Consider the following 8,114-nt stretch of genomic DNA (forward strand, 5'->3'; position numbering starts at 1 on the left):
AATGATATTCTAATCATGATTTTAGGTTTAGGTTTTTCCTCTTTATAATTTTATTAGAATCTTTCATTGCAGTTCAAACTAATTGATCACACAGGGTGTGTTTGTCTTTCTTTTATTTTTCTTAACAATAGCTTAGTGACAGAAGAAGCCTTACCTCGGTTTATCTTGATATGCAGGTAGATCAAGATAAAGATAAAGGTGTTTTTTGATTCACTTGCTTTTGGATGAACTCCATTGGCGAGCAGCCAGAGTGACTTATTTGATCTTCTGGGACAAGACGTCATAGAGCTAGGGTATAAGGAAGACAACAGGCGGCAGGTAATCACAGACAGAAATAGGATGTAAATTTACCAACAACACCAATTTGTCTATGGATATTTTCACGTCAATTTTGAACAGGAAGCACGTTTTCTCACTTTTCTCTGCATCAAAGCCACCAAGAAGAAGTCTTTTCATCTTCGACTGTTGCACACACCTAATTAGTCTAATTAAATTTTTCTCGGCTGAAGTCAGAGTGTGACAAAGCACGACTCTCACCCTCCTCACCATGCTCATTGATGGGTGAGAATGAGACTTTATATTCTGCAGGCAGGTAGCACATCACACAGTCTTTCCTGTTCTCGCACACATGCATCCCCTAATGGATCAAATTAGCACTTTGGCACATAAACCATGTTTTTCACTCATTCTTTCACCCCCTCGCCTGTTCTGTCTCCGTATTTGTCTCATTTTCCTCCCGCTTCCTCCTGACACAGACAGTCGTTGGGTAATTAAAAATCTACACTGAGACAAAAGTTGTTTTAATTTAAGATCATTACAGCGTGCCAGTCTCTGGCTTGGAGGTGATCTTCTTCAGAAATTCACTGCTTTAAAACCATGGCAACTGCCACGTAACCTCGTTTTCTGCCTAATCACAGAACAGGGACTGCTGAACATTGATTTAGACAATTATGGAGCTACATTAGCAACAAAAGCAAACTAGGCAGAAGCAACGGTTGAAAAAGGTGAAGTGAGGAGGGGGCGCTTAAGTGCTTACTGGGGAAATGAAAGTGAATGCAGAAGAGAGGGGGCAGCGTGGTGGAGCTACATATATAAAACCCTTTAATGGCTCTAAAATGGTCCCTCTTTTTTTGCATTTCAAAAATGCTCCAGTGGTGTCATTCAGCTCCATCTTACTTCATTTCTGCCTGCTCTACCTTAACAGCCTTTCTTTTCTTTGTCAAGCAGGTTATTTCAGAAGTTCTCCCGTGTGTTTACAGGAGACTGTTGTACATATGTCCACAGTTACCTATAATTAGCTTTAGTTTTATTGTGTAGGGTTTTGTTATACAACTGGTTTCTTTTTTTTTAAATATTTTTTTGGCAAGAGTGGCCTTTATTTTTGACAGTAGGTAGACAGAAGAAGGGGTAGAGAGAGATAGAGACATTTGGTAAATGTTGCCAGGTCCGGGACAGCCGCCTCAAGGACTGTAGCCTCCGTACATGGTTGCGCGCTTAACCCCTACACCATCAGCGGAGCGCCCATACAACCGGTTTCTAAAAAAGTTAGTAGGTATTTTGTGTGACATCTCAAAAGATACATTCACATGATCCCCATATTCATCTAGAAACTGTAAAAACACAACATACAGAAGCAGAAGTCTGTATAGCTCAACCTTTAGTAAGAAAAGCAGAACTCTAGTTTTTTTTTTCTCTGTAAAACAAACCTTTTTGGATGTGACTGGACCCCTCATCCACACACAAACAAGTTTTGTGGTTAGAAAACTGACTTATTAAAATGGCCCATGGTCAATTGCTCTTCGCCAATTTATAACCCAGTTTTGCTCTTGCACATTCCCATTCCATCCCAAATCCCTTTCCATATCAGTGCATTAAGTATTTTGATTACTTATGGGGATACAAATGCTCATATCTCTCAAATATTTTTCATTCGCATGTGTCAGAATCTGTCATTTTGGTGTTTTGTGTTTGTTTACTTTTGTCATTCAGGTGTTTTTCTGTTCTCTCTAGTTTTTCTGTTTACTTCTGTTAATGGTTACTTTCTAGATTCTACATTCCACGTGTTTGTTTACTTTTGCTTAGATCTGTTTTCTCTTGGCTTGGTTATGTAGTTTAGTTGTTGCCCAGTTCCTCATGTTCCTGTCTTCCCTGCTAATTAGTTTCACCTGTCCCTCAGCTTCTCTGCAAGCCCGGTCCACACCTGTTATACATCCTGCAGATTATCTGCTTCACAGTTCCTTTGTTCTACACTCACTTCCCTTTGTATTTAAGTTTGTTTGTTCCCATTGTTCCCCACTGGTTTGTTTCGTCAACTTCCCTGTTCGTCACTACCCTCATCTGAGTTCAGCCTAGTTACCCTGCTCTTAGTTTAAGTTTTCTAGTTGGATCTGGACACCTGGGACAACATTCTTCTATACTCTGCCTGCCTGTAAGCACCATTTCATCATTAAATCATCTTTCTACTCACTATGCCGTCTCCTCACCTGCCTCTGGTCCTGCCCGCAAACCCTTGAATGTGACAGCATGTAGATATTTTTTCAAGAAATTGTATTGTGGTTTTGGGATATGTGGGGCTAGACGTTTAAGATGACAAACCAAGAAAACACAGAAAATAACGACCCCAGGATAACTACAGCTTTAGTTTAATTATTTTATTCCTGCATACAGTCATTTTGTGTCCAAACACACAAACAAGAAAGAAAGAAGGAAAGGTTAAAGGTAAAAAAGTCAGTAATTGGAGAAAGGCTTTACTGTACTAACACAAGCTCATTATAGAGTACGTTTGGAGCTGTCTGTCTTCAAAGGGATGCTGTCACTTCAAAATCTGGTAAAATTGTGGAGCAACCAACCAGGTTGTGTCAGCAAATGCTGTTTTTTCTGGGCACAAAAACCCCACTTTGGGTGCAGGGCCTTCATTCTAGCCCTTCCCTGAATGTGCCAGGAGTAATGAGAGAACTGATGACAATCTATTGGCCAAACGCAACCAATTAAGTTATGCAAATGCACTAATTGAGAATGCACAACAGTCCGGCCTCAACACTTAACCTCGTATAACCTGGTTATAGGTTTCTAGCCTACAGTATAGCGTGGAAGATGGATTTGGCTGCAGCTTTCAATAGGCGAAGAAAAGAAGTAGGAGCAAAGAGAAAAAAGAGATCAAAATTGCCCTCCTGCCAATCACAAAAAAAAACAATTATCATTCCAAATCAGCACAGAAAAGACACAAAGAGTCCTCTCACACAATGGATTGGTAGTCCAGACCAGAACAATTACTGCATAATTAGTTCATCAGACAACCCCTGGATTGATCCAGCTTTGATTTGCATGCAGAACTGGGTCAGAGGGTACTCACAAGATGTTCCCATCGCATCAGCAAGAGAGAGGGAGGCAGACACTGCTGGCCGAACAAAAAATTGTTTAAATGGCTGAGCAGTTTAACACAGGAAAAATGACAGGGTGAGAAAAACGTCTCACTCTGAGGAACTGTTCTGAGTTCAATCACCCTGTTACACAGGTTGTAGGAAACATTGCCATGATTCAGATTTTAGAAGAAGACGGAGGATCAGAAAGTTGAGAAATTACAATGTGGACCAGAGAGATGTAATTCTTTTTTAACCCATCTGCCCCCAATTTAAATCTTTGTCTTCGTGTTCAGTCCAGGTTCTGATGATGAGGCTGCCTCTTCCATCTTCACAGACATGATTGCGCGACACAAGTTGTTATTCCCTTGACTGGCCTGGGCCTGATTCAAAGGCAAGGCGGCACTCGGGGTGGCAAAAGGAGCCCCGATCAATGTCAAGGAGAAGAAAGTGGTCTGGACTTGCCACAGTGGAAGCACCATGCTGCTACTTTCTATCCCTCTCCACCAAAAAAAAAATCGAGATTCAATCATTTTCCCAGAGAGAAAATGCGTCCTGCTTTCTGCAGGCTGTGAATAGGCTGTGACTGGTTACAACACAAAGGGTTGAGGGCACAGGCAATGACTGCATGCCACCCGGCGGCATCTACAGCAGCCAACTGCCTCGCCGTTTGATTTTGGGAGCGCAGTTGCTATGGTGACCACACTATTTGATTGTGGACGAGATAATTTGCATGAAGCATTTGCCTGATTCTGGAAAGAGGATCGTTTAAAGCAAAAGCATGGGACACAAATGGCCTTTTGTGCAGCCGGAGGAAAGCCCAAATGTACATACTGATATTACTGCTAGCTCACGTTTGTTTTTGACATGTGAGTCAAAGTTTGATGATTTTGTAAGTCATGTCAACATGAGCTTTCTTTTCAGGTCCTTTTATTTCTAGCCCGGCTTAGAAACGTCTGATGTCTCTGACAGGGGAGGGGATTAAAACAAGGAATGTGACAGTTCAAGGCCATGTAATTCACACCTCTGTGTGACTTCACTTCAGTCAATTGTTGTTAATCTGTCTTTCAAACTCTTGAATGGGCTTTACTATTTGCCCAAACTCGTTTGGCTAGAGATTATCCCCACTGCTTGTGCACCTTTTTGCTAACACGCTTTTTCCTTCTGCTAAATTTCCCATTAATATCCTTTGATACACCACTCTGACTAGCCATTTTCTGTAGCAATCAACTTTTTATAGTAGCATACCCTTTCTCATGACTGTGTTAGCCATAATAATTTAATATGTAATATTTACATTTTCTGAGAAAGTTTCCCTTTTTATTAGCTGTAAGCCAAAATAACCAGGATTAAAATAAATGAATGCTTGGAATATATATCACTCTGTGTGTAATGAATCTGTATAACTTTTTAAACTGAATTAAGATTTTTTGATTGTATTCTAATTTACTAAGATGTACCTCTAGGCTGTAGTTTTTGTAACAGCCCATAAATAAATCCAATCTTTTAAGCTATAAAAAAAACTAATCTCACTCTGAGTCGATGTTAGTTCAACTCTCTGAACTTCTGTTTCTTCAAACTATGATGCCTCAGAGCGTTGTCTGCTGGGGGTAAGACACTGACTGCTGATAACCACCCCAGAGAAGTCCACTTTCAAAATCCAAACCACAAGGCTCCATGTGGTTTGCAAGGAAATACACTTAAATCAAGGGTTTTTACTTGAGGCACCTGTGATTCCTAAAAGTATCCAACAAACAGCTTGACAAGCTTTGTCAAGGCCTCGCATAATTTGTTCAACTCAGTTCTCTCTAAACCAAAACAAACGCCCAATAATGAAATATTGTTTTAATCTCTATCTTCTTTTTCTCACCTCCTTAAATCCCAACTACACTTTCCCAAGCAGCTGTATAAATATGGATGGGAAAGAGGCGTTCAGAGCATGAAAATAACTTCTTGGCCTCGCAGGTCGATCGCTGGGTTAAGCCCAAGCTTAGCCTCAGCTTCTGGAACGCTACACCAAGGCTGTGGATAAAAGGAAAAGCTATTTCTACCCAGCTTCTCCTTTGCAATTATTGAGGACTCCACACAGCGTAACTCCTCAACCAAGCCTACAATTCTGCAAAGGGATAATTCCCTTAAGAGGTAGGGAATGATAGTAATTTTGATGCTGTTTGGTTCCCATTCATTGATGTAAGGAGTTCTGCTTTTTTATTTCTATGGGCAATAAAATTATGTCAGTTTTGTCTGTTGTGACAGTTTTTCTCTTCGAAAGACTGATTCAGAAGCGAGAAGCAGTAATAGCAGACTTTGAAACCCCTTAACAATAGAAATAGTTCTTATTGATCCCATCATCCTGTCTAACATCTCTCAGCTATTGTTCAGACCTGAGATTGGTGCAATTTATTCTATATTTTATGTTCTGATAAAGTTCCAGTTGAGACATTTGTGCAGAAGGTTTTCCTTAAAGTTTGGATAAACTGGATTCCACTCAGCCTTTAAACCTTTTTACATTTTGTCACAAACTATTCTAGACGAACACAAACTGGTGCATAATTGTGAAATGGAAGAAAAGTTCAAGGGGTATCAGTCCTTTTGCAAGGTCCTGCATATATATCAAAGCTGAGGGATTTGAATGTGTTGAGCGGACAAAAAGCAGGGAGCCTCCTACGTACCTGCTAAAATCCCTGAAAGCATTTCACTCCCTTTTAACCAGAGAAGAAAAATGGCAGCCCTCACTTGAACGACCCTTTCTGCAGGGCTAAGATTATAGACCGGCCTTCGCTTTTTTTTTATTTGTGCAGGGAAAATGTAAATGGTCACTGCAGCCATGATGTAACATCTGAACCCCAAGGTCTCTCAAGCGGATAAGCCATCCTTGGCCCCACAGAGGAATTCTAAGCTCTTCCTCCCATCATTTCCAGCTTCATTTCCCTATGTGTCAGTGCACAAGCAGAGAAGAGGGGAAATGACACAATTACACGCAGCAATGTTGCTCATTTCTAAAACAATAAAACACAGATTAGATTTGAGGGAGTGCATTTATAAATACAAGTGTTTTACATGTGACTGTGATGAAAACTGCTCTCTGATGCCTGCATCATCTGTAACAATAGTAACAAACAATACACACGGTCACACACAGATCCAGTCCACTCAAACAACTTTAACTGTTCATATATTACCAACGGCTTCACAATAAAGGAGTGATTAGCTCTGCCTTGCAGCAAAAAGGTCACGGGTTCGAGTGTATGTGTGTATAGTTGTTGATCTATCCAGGGTGTACCCCACCTCTAGCCCAGTGACTGCTGAGGATAGGTACCCCCCTGTGACCCTGCAAGAATAAGCAGGTTTAAAAAATGAATGGATATCTAAGAAATCCCACGTTATTACAGTAAGTTGTTGACTCTGCAGCAATCCATCATCTTGAGCAAGTATGTGGCAACAGTACAAAGGAACAACTCTTTTCAGGAGAAACCGGCACAGTACCAGTAGACATCTGGTTAGCAAGGGTGAAGACACAACTAAATACTGAAGCACTCAGGAATTATTTTTTATGGAAAAGATAATCAAGGGTGCACAAAGTTAATGGCACACAACATTATGGGTGACATACCAGAGTTCAAAAGAGAACAAATTGTTGGTGCACGTCTTGCTGGCGCATCTGTGACCAAGACAGCAAGTCTTTGTGATGTAATGTCAGCATACCACCAAGAAGGACAAACCACATCCAACAGGATTAACTGTGGATGCAAGAGGAAGCTGTCTGAAAGGGCTGTTCGGGTGCTAACCCGGATTGTATCCAAAAAACATAAAACTACGGCTGCCCAAATCACGGCAGAATTAACTGTGCACCTCAACTCTCCTGTTTCCACCAGAACTGTCCGTCGGGAGCTCCACAGGGTCAGTATACACGGCCGGGCTGCTATAGCCAAACCTTTGGTCACTCATGCCATTGCCAAACGTCGGTTTCAATGGTGCAAGGAGCGCGAATCTTGGGCTGTGGACAATGTGAAACATGTATTGTTCTCTGATGAGTCCACTTTTACTGTTTTCCCCACATCCAGGAGAGTTACGGTGTGGGGAAGCCCCAAAGAAGCCTGCCACCCAGACTGTTGCATGCCCAGAGTGAAGCATGGGGGTGGATCAGTGATGGTTTGGGCTGCCATATCATGGCATTCCCTTGGCCCAATACTTGTGCTAGATGGGCGCGTCACTGCCAAGGACTACCAAACCATTCTTGAGGACCATGTGCATCCAATGGTTCAAACATTGTATCCTGAAGGTGGTGCCGTGTATCAGGATGACAATGCACCAATACACTCAGCAAGACTGGTGAAAGATTGGTTTGATGAACATGAAAGTGAAGTTGAACATCTCCCATGGCCTGCACAGTAACCAGATCTAAATATTATTGAGCCACTTTGGGGTGTTTTGGAGGAGCGAGTCAGGAAACGTTTTCCTCCACCAGTATCACGTAGTGACCTGGCCACTATCCTGCAAGAATGGCTTAAAATCCCTCTGACCACTGTGCAGGACTTGTATATGTCATTCCCAAGATGAATTGATGCTGTATTGGCCGCAAAAGGAGGCCCTACACCATACTAATAAATTATTGTGGTCTAAAACCAGGTGTTTCAGTTTCATTGTCCAACCCCTGTATTTTGACATCTTCAGCACATAGCAGCCATATTGGATTTTGAGGTAAGGGAAACCTTAAAATTCCAACTTGGAAGGGCATTACTCTTAGATTTTAAG

At 41.5% G+C, this 8,114-nt stretch overlaps 1 long non-coding RNA gene across 1 annotated transcript; it reads left to right on the forward strand.

The window, feature by feature from the left end:
• The first annotated feature begins 2,298 nt into the window (after nt 1–2,298).
• On the forward strand, nt 2,299–4,733 carry LOC124861844. The gene is made up of 2 exons (XR_007036768.1): nt 2,299–2,428; nt 3,656–4,733. It is a non-coding gene; the product is annotated as an uncharacterized LOC124861844 (long non-coding RNA).
• The last annotated feature ends 3,381 nt before the right edge of the window (nt 4,734–8,114 follow it).

Source organism: Girardinichthys multiradiatus, chromosome 24 (assembly GCF_021462225.1).
Source record: "Girardinichthys multiradiatus isolate DD_20200921_A chromosome 24, DD_fGirMul_XY1, whole genome shotgun sequence".
In the NCBI taxonomy this organism is placed as follows: domain Eukaryota; kingdom Metazoa; phylum Chordata; class Actinopteri; order Cyprinodontiformes; family Goodeidae; genus Girardinichthys; species Girardinichthys multiradiatus.